We start from the raw sequence: 13,898 nt of genomic DNA, 5'->3' as shown, positions 1-13,898 counted from the left end.
TCAGAATTTGCTCTTGTGACTTCAGTAGAAATCTCCGTAAATGAGTACCATAATCAAGTATCCAGGCAGTTTTTACACCAAAAGAATTAATTCTATAATAATTAGATTCCTGCATCAGCACATTCTTTGTCCTTCACCACTGATCCTTCCTTCATATTGTGTTCTGCACTTCAGCATTGGCAGACTGTGACACACATTCTTCATATAGTGTATAAACATTAAAATTCAGGTTAAGCTTACACATGAATAATACAATAAAATTAGAAGAGAAGACTCTGGACATAGCTCATCAGATGAAGTAATGAATTGAGTTCTGGGCAAAAAAAGGAATTGTACTTCAAGGGAAAGCTATCTTTATTTTATTTTTTTTTTTTTTTAACAAAAGAGGTCATTACAACTGAACATAGCTGTACAAATTTATCTATAAGCAAAAGTAGCCTTCTGCACATTTTTTTTGCAAAGTTTGCCAAAAGGAAGGAAAATAGGTGTGGGAGGGACCATTGTCTCATTCTGTTTCAAAGGGAACTCATTACATATTGTAACTGAATTTCACCTTATTTCATATTTTTTTCTTTTAAATAAGTGCTTTTAATCACTGATTGTACATGACATTTTCAGCATATCAAATACTTCTCATGCTAATGGAAGGGAGACACAAGGAAGATGACTCAGAATATGGAGGCAATGAGTTGTCAAAAATCATGCTAAATCACATGTTGGAATCATGGTTATCTTCTTGCTCTGTGTTAAAAAGAAAGATAGCTTACTCCTTTAACCTGTCAAATAGAATACAGATTTAAAAGCCACTTTAGTGCATTTGATGAGACTGATTTTTGAGAAAAGTGTTAATCAACATAAGGAAGAGTTTGATTATTTATCCCTTTTTACTTCTAAACTTTTGACATTTGAAAGGTGTCATGGACTGATACATGGACTAATATATTGGTCGTGAAGCTATGTATGCATACTAAAAGTGGTTCCAAAGAGCATAGATTCAAGGGCTATGAAGGTATGTCTTTAAAGTTATTATTTTCCAGCAGATATGCCTATATTTAATACAACGACCTCAGTTCTATTTTGCCATCATAACTGGAAGACTCGTATGGAAAATTAATAACTTGTCCTTTCAAACAGACTTTAGGATAGTGTTAACTTGCAACTAGTAGAAGCCACTGTGAGTTTTGCAGGAGCTATCTCCAAACAGTGGTCATTACAGTTTATGTTCTCTCTATAAAGCTTTGTCGTTGTTAACACCCTTATTCTAATATTTCATTTGATTACCCCATTCCATAAATTCTTTTTTCTGGATGCAAAATGATGTATAGCACTATATTTGGCAGCTATATTGGGTATATTTGACTTCAACAAAATTGTTAATCAAAGATGTTAGACACATAACAAGTCATGTCAGGTGACACTCATGACATTTATCAGTTTCACTCTGTATGTAATTTTAGGTTAGTTTTGACTCAAAATTTTAAATAATAGTCCTAAATCTAAAGTATAACCATGGAGTGCTTACTTGGGTGGAGGGGAAAGCCCTAATTTCAAAAACAAAGCTTATTCTTCTATAAATGCTATTGCTACCACACCTAACCTACATTGCCCATCCAATATTAATATTATCTCCTAATAAAATCATAATAACAGTAGTGTTCTTGCATGCATATTTATGACAACAAAACCTTACTGCCAAGTATTTGAAAAAAAAAAGCCTGTATTTTTGACATTGGAGAAATGTGTTTCATTTGAACTGATAAAAAAAAAAAGTTGTTTGTTTGTTCAGAAATGAAATGTAAATTAATGAAAGACTGGACGTGAGCCAGCAATGTGTGCTTGCAGACCAGAAGGCAAACAGTCACTTGATTTGCATCAAAAGGAGCATGGCCAGCAGGTCGAGGGAGGTGATTCTGCCCCTCTACTCCACTCTGGTGAGACCCCACCTGGAGTACTGCATCCAGCTCTGGAGCCCTGTGTACAAGAAGACGTGCACCTATTGGAGCAGGTCTAGGGGAGGGCTGCAAAAATGATCAGAGGGAAGGAACATCTTTCCTATGATGACAAGCTGAGAGAGTTGGGGTTGTTCAGTCTGGAGAAGAAAAGGCTCCAGGGACACCTTATTGGGTCCTTTCAGTACTTAAAAGGGGCCTATAAGAAAGATGGGGACAGACTTTTTAGCAAGGCCTGTTATGACAGAACAAGGGGTAATGGTTTTAAGCCAAAAGGGGGGAGATTCAGGCCAGACATGAGGAAGAAATTTTTTTACAATGAGAGTCATAAAATACCGGCATAGGTTGCCTGGAGAGGTGGCAGATGCTCTATCTCTGTAAACATTCAAGGCCAGCTTGGATGGGGCTCTGAGCAACCTGATCTATTTGAAGATGTCCCTGCTCATTGCGGGAGGGTAGGACTAGATGACCTTCAAAGGTCTCTTCCAACACAAACTATTCTATAATTCTATGATGCTATGATCTTTTAAATTCTTGTTTAACATTGGGAGTGTGATCTCTTTAAATTCCCAGATCCTATTTCAAAAATCCCTGCAGGAATTCTTGTCTATATTACCTGAAACGTGTAGCAACCTGTATTTCTTTAAAACTTTATTTTCATTGGAAAATATGTATTTTTTATTCAGTGAAAACTGAATGATAAATAATGCATGTTGTTTGTCCTTCATATATGGATATAACTTTACCTGACACATGATAATCAATTTTACACAGATCAACATTTTCTTCAGCTGAATAATTTATTCCTTTCAAATCATTACTTAGTGAATAAATCCACCTTAGATATTTCTTAGATTAGGTATTAAGTTCATCAGAGGACTTAGGTGCATAAAATACGGAGTTTGTCATCAAACTATAGTTTTCTATACAGGTTTAGCTCTAGTTGAAGCATCCGAATCTTTTAAGAATCTTCATTTTGAAATTCATCTAGCATACCGAAGTTTCCTAAGCATGCTGCTTACTTATCTCCAGAATTGTGGTTTAGGAAAACTGCTTAAGTGTTAACTGAAGTCTAAAAAAGACTGAGATTCAGTAGTTACTAATTCATCCACATTACTATTATGGTAATGATAAGCAGTTACTTCACTACCCTGTGTTGATATTTCCTAACTAGTTACTGAATTATGGAAAACAATTAAAAGTTTACCAGATGTTGACAGGTTTGATAGTAGTTTATCGTAAAGAAGATTTTGGGTAAAAAAAAAAAAAGTTTGAAATGAATTTGTTTGTTTTCAAATGTGTATTTTCCAAAGTAAAACATCTCTGCAGGTATTAAACAAGTCTGAACACCTTCTATGACCTTAGTGTATAGGGTTACTGACTATCCAAAATTGATATCAGGGCCAGAATCAGTCATATTTTTATTTTGTTTTGAATATTTGCCTCCACACTGAAAGCTCTTCAGTAATATAGAATGGGTTTCTGTCAAGTCAACCTGTTTCTCAGCCTGACGAAGCAGAAATAACATATATCTTCCAAAATGAAATTTTCTGCATGTGAAAGCCTGATGAAAAAGGCTCTAGCTGGAACAGCCAAAAATTTTTACACGTACCTAGGAGAAAGAAAACTCAGTCTTTGAAAAAGATTTGTAAGAAAAAAACAAAAGGGGGCCAAAAATAACAGTTACTAAGGTTAGAAGTTAAGGCTGATTTTAATAAGAAGCTGGAACAGAAAAATAGGTCTTAGAGCCTGCTCTTTAAGAATAAGTCTTTCAGTTAACCACACACTTGTTACAAAGCCTTTGTGCAAAACCAGATCTCTGACACACCCAAGATAGTAATCTTGTTTTAATATAATCTGGTCAAAAGGCATGGTTTGAGTGTCAGTTGTGGGGAAGAAACATTTTTTTCAGCTTTCTGTTTTGTCTTGGGCAGTACAAATAGGCAGTTTAAGCTCTGCAGTCATGCTGTGTCACTCCAAGACATCTTTTTAGCAGTTCCAGCTGAGAGGTTGATGCCATTCTCCTCTGCATGCTTTTCCTGTCTGCTTGCACAGTGGCCTGTCAAACTCCTGTTCTCATCTTGAGAGGAATGAAAACCCCTGTTTGTTCATTTCCTTCCTTGTGCATTGTTCTTGGGAAATACTACTGGGTTTAGTGTGATTCTAATTGCTTTTCTTCAAAGTGTCTTTCTTATAATCAGGACTATATTTAACAAATTGATAATAAATTATAACTTTGCTACAGTCAGACGTGTTTAAAATGAGATACCTCCCTTTTCTGATTTCATAGCTTTGGCTATAAATAAAAAAGGGAATATAAAAAGTGGTCCCACTTGAAGTGCATAATGATGCTGTTCAAAAATGACAAGTTTATCTTGCATGAGTATCTACTTTTGACATGGAAACTTCAAACTGAAATAAGAAGTATAATAGTAATACATTTTGTTTAATTATTATTCTCTCCTTCATTTCCCTTTTTTCTGTTGTTTTTTTTTTTCTTTCTTATTTTCCACAGTTGAAATTGTGCTATAAAAAAGGATAATGAAGGGAAACTGGGAAAAAACAAACCAAACCTTTTAACAAAACTTAATATTAACATTTTTTTTAGAGAGAATGGAAAATTTGAGCAATAGCTCTTTATTTATTCAGAAATAAGTCTGTGAAACTTTTAGTCATTTTTAATGTGTTTTTAAAATAAATTTGCCTTCAAAGAATACATGCCAATTAGTTGTGTTGATAAAAATGCTTCAGGGTAAATTGCTTGAACCACTAAGGAGGCTACCATGATTTTTAAGAATATTTCTGACAGCAAAGGAACAAATAACACTAATGATTTTGCAGTTAATGACCATAACCAAGAAAAATATGCAGATAGGAGAATAAGTAAGAGAAGAAAGTAGTGCACAGGGAAGAAACAGAGAATGAACACTTGATCTAGTCAGATGTACTAAACAGTTGACTAAATATGAGGAAAGGACTTGATGGCAAATGACAGAAAATTGCCAAGGATACTGGAAGAAAAAAGCTCCATCAGTACTTTGGTATAACAGTTCTATAGCAGATTGTAGATTGTAGAATGGGTGACTTGTTGCAGTAGTTGTGTAAAAACAGCTTTCATTTTTAATATGAAGAAAAATAAATGACTCATGGATGATTTTAAGTGGGTTCTCAGGTACACAGACCTGAGGAGGATAAAAGCATAAACTATTTAGTATGGGAAACCAATTTTTGATTACCAGTATCTTCCGGAACAGGTAATTGTTCTCTGAAAGCTATGAGATTTTATATATGTATTTTTTTTAATGGTTTGATATTTAAACTTAGAAAGGCTTAGGGAAAAATGCTAAACATATTGTATCTTAAGAAACGAGAACGAATTAATCAAACATGATAAACTTGCTTTGTGGTAGGCTTAATTTCAGGTAAACTTTACTATGCTAAGGTTACTTTTTAAAACCAACAGCAATCAGTTCAACAAACTAATGCCCTGACATGTCCTGGAAGAAAATAAATGGTTTTCATTGGTGTAAATGCAAAGTTTTCGTTGATTAAGGAATTACTTGGAATTTGTTCAGAGATAGAGTCAACTGAGGACCACATTAACTCATGTTTATTTTCATAAAGTACCCTTGAATTGCATGGCTACAGAAAATCAAAGTACTACAGGAGGAAACACTTTTCACATTCTCTTTTGAAATCCCCTGATTATAGAGTCAAGCATCTAAGATCACAAGACTAGAAAAACTGCAGAAGAATCATGAATCTAATCTCTTTGTTAAGTCACTTGCACAATGGTACAGAGGAACTCCCAGTCATAAACCAAGTGCTCACTAAGTGTTCTTCATGTTTTTAATCCAGGAAATGGAAAAGTAATTCTGTCAGCTTTCAATTATAATCTAAGTTTAATATCATTTTAATAAATGGGATTACTGCAGATTTGAACTAGTGTCACAAGATCTAACCCATAGTTTATAAGCTTTGTGTGTTAATGAGATAAATACAGGCTAAGTGGCATTTATAAAGCAATTAATGAATTAGCATAGGATACAACAAATTTATCTAATAGGACTTGTTACTGAAAAGTCAACAAACACCATTCAAAGAGAATGACATAAACACAGAAGAAACACTAGCTGATTGCCAGCATCACACTTGATATTAAATGTTGTAATCACAACATTACTATTTTTTTTTGCTGCATTTAAATGGTATAACCGGATTGCTGTGGGAGGAGGGAGTTGCCTGCTTCTTTTGCACAGTACTTCCTGGTAATTTTCTAACTAATCTTTCTCCGATTATGAATTAAAAAAAAGTTTTTTAAGAAAAATCATATAAATTACCTCTGTGGTAAGGCAACGCTGTATAAATAAGATTAAAATGAAGAATATGAAATCTTGTAAATCATTAGGAAAAACAAAACCAAAACAAAATAACAAAACCAAAACCAAACCAAAACCAAGCCAAAAAACCTACCCAAAGCAACAACCTAGAAACCTGAGATAATTGTATTGATGAAGTTGAAAATTAATATTTACAATGTTTTTCACATCTATGCTTCTACTCTTGACATTTTCTTGAGGGATCATATATGCCTAGTTGGGATGTTATATCATTTCTTCTATGATCTGTGGGTCTGTAACATTTTGGTTTGGAGCAGTAATATGATTTTGACATGAATCTTCCTGCCATAGTTTATCAGTCCAGCTGACAGAGCACGTTTTATGTGTGTGAACTAGACTCCATTTAGAGAAAACTAAACCCAAAGCTCCACTGTAGGTATTCACCAAGTTTAATCCAGTGCCCAGTGGAAAAGGAACTGAAGAGCTTTAAACAACATTCACAGAGGGGAAATTCAGGCCAGAGCACCGGACCAAAATGACTCTGGAATAAACCCTCTGAACTGCACATGGTGTAGATGTGGGACATGAGGACCAATTGCTGATGCCCCAGTCAAATTATGTGTACCTACTGTGAAAAAATATTGCTAGCATAGACAAAGTCTGGACAGTTGGTTTTGGTTTTGGTTTTGGTTTTGGGTTTGGGTTTGGTTTGTTTGTTTGTTTTCTACAGCTTAACTTATGCTTACAATGATCAGAAGGTATTTGTTCATGCCTTAATAAGCTTGTGTGACTGATGTGCCTGCCTTCCACTGTCTAATTCAAAGTTGTAGATACTACAACATATAGATAGCAAAGGATCACATTAATAAATTGAGTAAAACTTGCTAGAATTGGAAACATTTCAAAACTTATGTGACCTTTAATATGGGAAAGTGATGAGATACATTGTGATAAGAAAGTTAATGAAGAAAGTAATTATGTGATTTATATAATCTGCTGTAACTTTAACTGAACTTCCTGACTTTCCTTCACAATAGTTATCTGCCTCTGATTTAGAGACCTTAAGATCACATTTCTTCTTATAGTGTTTCAAAATTTAATTTTTCTTACAACTGTAGAACTAGACTGTACTCAACGGATGTTAACATCTTGACCTGTAATAAGCACAAAAGATATTTCTGCTCTTGACTGACCTTAGATATGTGGTAATTCGATGAAGTCTTCAAATTCCATGTACTCCCAAGACGCTCTTATATGAGCAGCTACATCGGTGAAAATCCAGTAAAATAAACCTCTTTTAATTTTGTTCTTTCTGGTTTTAATTGGTCATTTCCCGTACCATTTAAGCATGATTGCTCTCCTTCCAAAAGCTTCTGTGATGTGGAAACTGAGAACTAGAAAATATCCCTGGGTGTGAAAACTTCATTAAAAGTCGATAGCTATAAAGAGAACAAGTCCCTAGCTGCAATCAGTGATACTGATCATAAAAACTTCTGAGTGGTTGACTCTGTTTTACCTCTGTCTAGTACCTCTGAACCTCTGTAACTCATGCTGATGCCACTAGACCAAGAACAGACACCAGTGTCAGTGTAACAATAGCAGGATGTTTGCTCTGTTTGTTGGATGTTTCCTCACCAGAGAAGGCAAGTAACCAGCACCTCCATCCCTGTCCTTCTGACCACAGAGGGATATTTGACTCAAATGATATGGTCAGAACAACTGGTGTGATTTAAATTTCTGCTCCAAGTATGTTGATAAAGAACTGAGCTACCCAGCAAGTACTCCTATCCCTGCTTACAACATTTTAGTACTTTATTATCCTTTTTCCTGATGATCCTTTTTACATGCTTTCTACCCTAATATCCTCCCCAATAAACAGAATGCCTCTAATGACTTTTTCCTCATTTGTGTCAGTTTTGCTACAACCACACCCAAATTTGCTGTTTCTAATGTGGTTGCCCAGGGAATCTCAGCCTTACCTTTGGAGAGCAGTGCAGGGGAAAGGGACCTGGGGGTCCTGGTGGACAGCAGGATGACCATGAGCCAGCACTGTGCCCTTGCGACCAAGAAGGCCAATGGCATCCTGGGGTGTATTAGAAGGGGGGTGGTTAGTAGGTTGAGAGAGGTTCTCCTCTCCCTCTAATCTGCCTTGGTGATACCACATCTGGATTATTGTGTCCAGTTCTGGGCCCCTCAGTTCAAGAAAGACAGGAAACTGCTTAAGAGAGTCCAGCGCAGGGCCACAAAGATGACTAAGGGAGTGGAGCATCTCCCTTATGAGGAAAGGCTGAGGGAACTGGGTCTCTTTAGTTTGGGGAAGAGGAGACTGGGAGGTGACCTCATTAAGGTTTATAAATATGTAAAGGGTGAGTGTCACAAGGATTGTCACAAGAGCCAGGCTCTTCTCAGTGACAACCAATGATAAGACAAGGGGCAGTGCATACAAAGTGGAACACAGGAGGTTCCACTTAAATATGAGAGGAAACTTCTTCTCAGTGAGGGTGACAGAGCACTGGAACAGGCTGCCCAGGGAGGTTGTGGAGTCTCCTCCTCTGGAGACATTCAAAACCCGCCTGGACACATTCCTGTGTAACCTCATCTAGGTGTTCCTGCTCTGGCGGGGGGATCGGACTAGATGATCTTTCGAGGTCCCTTCCAATCCCTAACATTCTGTGATTCTGTGATACCAATTTTACTGATTTTTACCTAGGCGCTGCTGACCTTGCAAGACTCTGCTCCTCCAGGGCTCCCCTGTGCTCCCCTCTGATTATTTGTGAGGCTCATTTGTCTCTCGCACACCTGGCCCTTAACCAACTGTGAGATCCAGTAGTTGTTCATGGAGCTGCCTGTAGGTTTGTTCTCCTTGTTATCTGTCACATCCAGGAATTTCTCATGCCCTGTTAAGCAATTACTCATGTCCTGTTATGCTTCACTTCATGGCAGAATCTTGTCAGGAGCCAGGCCCTTTGCTGGCTACCCTTGCACAGGTGTGAACTGCAAAGCTCAAAAGACTGACAGGAACTCATTCCTGAAGCCTTAATCACATCACAGAGCCAAAAGTTTCTAAGTTTGTTGAAGCTGTTAGTGACAGAAAGACTTCTTATCATAGTGGCAATGATATTTATAGCAAATATGCTTACAATTTTGATACATTATTCTTCTCTTGGAACATGTTACCTGTCATCATGAAGTATAATCAGATTATATTTGTAAAGTACTGAAGAAACATTATCAGGTGCAATAGGAGGAATCACCACAGATGCCTGGAGTAATAGGATAACTGAATCAAAAACAACGTAAACATTAGACAAAGAGCAATATAAACTTGGCTATACTATTCTTGTTACCCATTACTGTTTTTTTCCAGAGGTTGCTCAGCTGCTTCTGCATTGCAGTATATTGCACCATAACAACATATTTTCTATTGCACCCGTGACTTCACTGATCATGATAAAATGTGTAGTCAAGAGGCTTATGGTAAAAGAGACCTTTATACCTTGATTTTTAAAAATACAGTCTGAATCTATCAGTCTATCAATCTATCTGTATCTTATTCTCTTTCTCTCTCTCTATCATCTATCTGTCTCTATCTATCTAAAAATAACTAAATCTAGTTAATTCAACTTATCAGCTTTGTTATGCATCTGTCACTGCAGGTAAGAACTTAATTTCTGAGCCACTGTCACAGATGTGTGATTTAGGGTCCTGCTTGCCACAGAGCAATGTTTAGATCACTTAAAGAAAGTGCAGCTTAACAGAGTTCAATGACAAGGTTCACTTAATTACTTACTGCATGGAGGAAATATGCTAAGGAGACTCTTCTCAGGGTTGTTTTAGAAGGATTTATACAGGACAGGAGGTGTGAAAGACTGGAGGGAAGCTGTCCCACTGAGTCACAAGGCTCAGAATGGATTCCCTTGCTTTCTCAGAGAGGAGTGTAGATGTGGCTGGATCCAAACTTAGTCCTAGACTGGGTGAATGGTTTATGTCTAAGAGACATAGAGGATAAGGGACAACAGTTAAGGGATTATATGTATTTATGGTCAAAGTATTACATACGAATGCCCTGTTCTTCATATCATTTGCCTAGGGTTTAAAAGTGTCATCATGCTGCATCTCAACCTGCTTAGCTCCCCTCTAGGGGTCTGCTGCCAGGTTGCTCTGAAGTCTGGATCCCAGGTCTCTCAAAGCAAATTCTCAGGCATCAAAGTTTGTAGAAATAAGTAATTTAATGGAGTAGGACAGCAGTGGGGTTGGTTTGAGCTGAGTTCCTTCGCAGAGGTACCAAACCAAGTATTGAAATCCCTGGGTAATTATACCCTTAGAGACAATTTACCTGCCCCTCACACGATGATTCAGTCCAATAGTGATATTTGAGTCTGGAGTCTTCTTTCTTTGCACTGGATTCTTTCATTGTCTTCAGACAGGCACTTATTTTGTTTAGCTGCAGACATCGTTGATAGTTGATAGCTACATCGTGCTGGCCTTGAAAGCATTATTTTGTCTGAGTGGATCCTATTTTGCTCAATAAAGTACAAAACAGGCCTTATCTTGCAGGTGTTGCTGATAATTTCTAGCTGCTTTATTTTTCTGAAGTAGGCACAAGTTTGGTGAATATGATCAGAACTTTACAACATACAGTTTAAGATTTCAGCAAATTTAACTTACTAAGTAACATAAAGCAGACAGTATATTAAAAATCACATGACCTTACAATTCTCAGTGATTCATTCTATTTTAAATGTACTTATTTAAACTAAATGATTAATATAAAACTTAAATTTGGTTCATTGAGTGATCTATGAGTAGTAAAAGATTACTGCCCTACGTCTACACTTGTCTAGCAGAGAGAGCTCAAAGTAGGCCCAGCCAGGCTGCCATATTTATAGAATAAAGTGGTTGGCTCATAGTCAAATTGCATACAATGGGAAAGGTATGCACAAGACACCTTGCACCCATAACTTACCAGTGTTCAGTGTGTTGCTTTGCTTCCTTTCAGGTTCTTGACCTGTCTGCATCTCAGGCCTTTACCTCCTTCGGAGCCTGGACCAGACTGCTGCTGGTTTGGTTAAGGAGGGTCATGTACTGATTTATGCAGAAGCTCTATGAAGTAGATGTTAACATTGTGAACATACAGAATGTGCTGTACAAAAGTATTTAATCTTTAAAGCCATTTTTAATCTTTTTGGTTCTTCACATGTGGTATGTGTTTAAGACCTAACTTCCAAACTCACATTTAAAAAAAAAAACCAAACAAATGCTGAATCTGACCCAAGCCTTATGTTACAGCAATGCATCATTTACTGTGGTAGAGACTAGCATTCCTCGTGAGAAAAAGTTCTTTCAACTCTATAAGCAAAAAGAATGAATCAGAAGCCACATCTAAAGGTTCCTGAGAAGCTTTATACTAATACAAAATTTTTTTGAAATCCAGTTGTGTCTTTAAGCAAGATGCAAGATGCAAGTCACCTTAAAGAAAGGTTGGGTTTAGAATTCAGATAACTCAGTTTTTCTTTAAGTAATTCAACATCATCATATGGCATAATCTCATATTACTGATTTTGCCACATAGGAGGAAACAATATTTAGCAACTTCCTCAGAATGACAACGCCTTTCCTTAAAGATTCCTCAGAATAAATCATATATTTCTGCAGCTACACAGAAGGTATGATACATACATCAAATTCCCAAACAGAGTTACAGAATGATAAATTCTTTTCCTAACAATTTTCAACAAAGAGCTTGTTTAACTGTTAGTAGACAACATTCTTAACCAATCATTTGTGCCTCTGTTTTCTGTTACCTCATGACAGTAAACAAAGAAGGGACATCTGCACACAGAATTCCTCATCATGAGGATAACACTTATCAACACCAGAAATATATATTAATACCTACTGATGATGCTTTGCTACAGTGTTTGACTCCACTGTCCAGCAGCATATCTGTTGTGCATACGATACAACAGGATCTATAAGGAAAACCTTTAAAAACTTGGCTACCATTTCTTATTCAACTGACACTTGTCTTTAATTCACAGGTACTGTTCTACATGTCAGAAAAATATCTGCATTAGAAAAATGACATCCTTCTATGAGATTCTTTTTTGAAATGTCAGAATGCAGCACAAGGTGCTGTAAGAAAATAGGTCTGGAAACCTAGTAAGGAGAGGTTTATGCATGAATTTTCAGTACTGACTGGTCAAATCTGATAAAATCTATTCAAACTGGTTTCCTCTGCCAAACCACACAGGTCTCAACATCCAACTAGACAAGAATAAATGTTTCCATTACAAATGGAAAGTCAAAAATCCATTTGCTTTTGCATGAGAACCTGAAAGTCATATCATATTATAAATTTTATAAGGATATGAGAATCAAGTGAAAAGTGAAGAACAGCAAAGGAACTCCAGCAGTCCTGAAGTTCCAACAACTGGAACATGTAAATGCATTAAGTCTTTCCACTATCAATGAGAACATATTGTGAAAAAATATTTGTATGAACCTGCATATTAATTTTGTATTTAATTTCTTTCTAAATGTACAGCACACACTACTATGGCTACTATTACAAAACATTTTAATATATCTCATAATTATTATTTAGTCCCTTACATAGGCATGTTTCTGTTCAGTCCAATTCTACTGTTTAAGAATTAGATGCTAGAATACCTAAGTTCAAATACCCAATAAATATAGCGGCATTTAAAAAAATGATACCATTATTTTAAACTCTACCAGTTTTGCATTCATAATAGATCTGCTTTAAATTAACAAAGACACAGATTCTGACCATATCCATGGTTTTGAATCTTCCCTTGAAAGTCTGGTGCCTGGTAGAATTAGAAGAGTTTAATATTTTTACTTGTTTGATCAAGACCAGTCCACTGTTAAACATTGATCTGGTGTAGAACTGTATATCGAAGTTGCTACACCATTGCTACAATGTTACTATGAAGGCACTATAATTTAACTGCAAACTATGATATAACTGCACTCACTCAATAAAATGACAACAGCAGTCAGAACTGAAAGGATCACTTATGTCAAAGTCACAAATTTCTACTTTTTGCAGGAGATAGTGGTTAGTAAAACATGTGTAGCATGAAAACTTGGGCTACCTGGTAGTGGATTCCATCTATGGCCAATTGCAGTCACATTGCTTATATCATGCCAAATATCCAACACAATACCTGACTTTGTCTTTTTCAAAGGTCCTTATATTTTTTTTGTTTCCAGATCTTCAGAATTAAAATCATCTCTAATTTTACTCTGTGATTCTGACATTTTGCATTTTCTCTACTATTATTCATATAAGTAGACTTACTCAATATGACATAATGTTCTGATGCAGGAAATGTAGTTTTTCTCCAAATTAAAATAGATTAATATTTCTATTAAAATTAATGGAGTTACAAAGTGTGAAAATATTCAAATGAGAATTAGAATATTGCCCACTATAAAAAACTGTGTTATTTTAATACACATTATTATACTACAGTTTGTTATTTTTAAAAGGATTCAAGCCACCAAATTGCAAATGATTTGAGATTCAAGTTTCTAACACTCACTGTAGTGCTTTTACAATCCTTAATCTAAAATCATCATT

Source organism: Caloenas nicobarica, chromosome 1 (assembly GCF_036013445.1).
Source record: "Caloenas nicobarica isolate bCalNic1 chromosome 1, bCalNic1.hap1, whole genome shotgun sequence".
In the NCBI taxonomy this organism is placed as follows: domain Eukaryota; kingdom Metazoa; phylum Chordata; class Aves; order Columbiformes; family Columbidae; genus Caloenas; species Caloenas nicobarica.
This window is presented reverse-complemented; position numbering follows the sequence as displayed.